Source organism: Rhinopithecus bieti, unplaced genomic scaffold, assembly GCF_001698545.2.
Source record: "Rhinopithecus bieti isolate Rb0 unplaced genomic scaffold, ASM169854v2 scaffold_47952, whole genome shotgun sequence".
NCBI lineage: Eukaryota > Metazoa > Chordata > Mammalia > Primates > Cercopithecidae > Rhinopithecus > Rhinopithecus bieti.
Window position 1 is genome coordinate 2,430,207 of NW_016820098.1, and position 1,541 is coordinate 2,431,747.

Genomic DNA, 1,541 nt, shown 5'->3' on the forward strand with positions numbered 1-1,541 from the left:
CCCCCAAATGGGGACATATAATGTCTGCTCCACCATTACTTTATATAAGTATCATATTCAAAAGTCATGTTCACTACATCTTATTTACCCTTAGTGTAAAATTGAGTTCTGTTGTTATTTGTGCAAAGTAAAGTGACAGATTGTTTTCGATGATCATTCCTTATTTTGAGTCTTTTGGCTTCTTTTAAGTTGTACTTCAGTGTTTCTTCATTTTTTTCATGTATTTTCAGTCATATTTACGCAAAAAGGTAAAGCTATCATGATGTGTAATCTATAATTATAAATAACAATTATTTCAGGACATATGTCTACTTAACTTGATAGCTAGCTTTTGAAAAAATGAAGTATAAATTTAAGTATTGTAAATCACAGAGTTTAAATACATCATGGACACATTCTGAGATGACCCTGTGGTGAATAGTTTTAAATTTTATTTATTTATTTATTTATTTATTTATTTATTTATTTATTTATTTTGAGACAGGGTCTCACTCCATCACCCAGGCTGGAGTACAGTGGTACAATCATAGCTCACTGCAGCCTCAACCTCGCAGGTTCAGGTGATCTTCCCACCTCAGTGCCCCCCAGTAGCTGGGACTATAGGCATGCACCACCACACCTGGATAATTTTTTGTATTTTTCATAAAGATGTTGTTTTATCATGTTGCCCAGGCTGGTCTTGAATTCCTGGGCTCAAGCAATCCACCCACCTTGGCCCCCTTAAAGTGCTGGGATTACAGGCATGAGCCATTGAAACTGGCCAATAGTTTTATTTTAAAATATTAAAATTAAAATATTCCTCTGCAAAGCAAGTAATTATCCCTTATTCTATCCTGTCTTATCCTTATCCTATCCAAGCCACGTCTAAGTGTCACATCTGGTTTCTTGAGTGACATGATTAAACATACGAAGTTATAATTAACAGTAAAGGGCAGGCTGAATCACAAAGGTCCTAAAGTACACCTGCCTTCTCGCTACATTTGAACTGTGTTGGGCAGGATACGTGCAATGGCGATGGGAGTGGAGGGGGGAGGAAACTGGATGAACATATGAATGAATGAGTGAAAGAACAGGTAGTAGGACTACTTTATGGCAAAGCAAAAGCAGAAATTCACTTCACGCATCATTCCATCTTTTTGGAACTGAGTTCAAAGGGAGCAAAATGATGCAGAAACACATATAGACAATAATCACTTCAGGCTACTTTGGGTAGCCTGACAGTGTTTTGGAAGACCATGAAAGTGAAGCAGACAGATCAGCCTGGCATTCAAAAATGAGAGATGTGGTTGGGCACAGCGGCTTACGCCCAGCAATTTGGGAGGCCGAGGCGGGCGAATCACCTGAGGTCAGGAGTTTGAGACCAGCTTGGCCAACATGGTAAAACTCCATCTCTACTAAAAATACAAAAACTAGTCAGGCGTGGTGGTGGGTGCCTCTAATTCCAGCTACTCAGGAGGTTGAGGCACAAAAATCGCTTGAACTCCGGAGGCAGAGGTTGCAGTGAACCAAGATCACGCCATTGCACTCCAGCCTGGGCAACA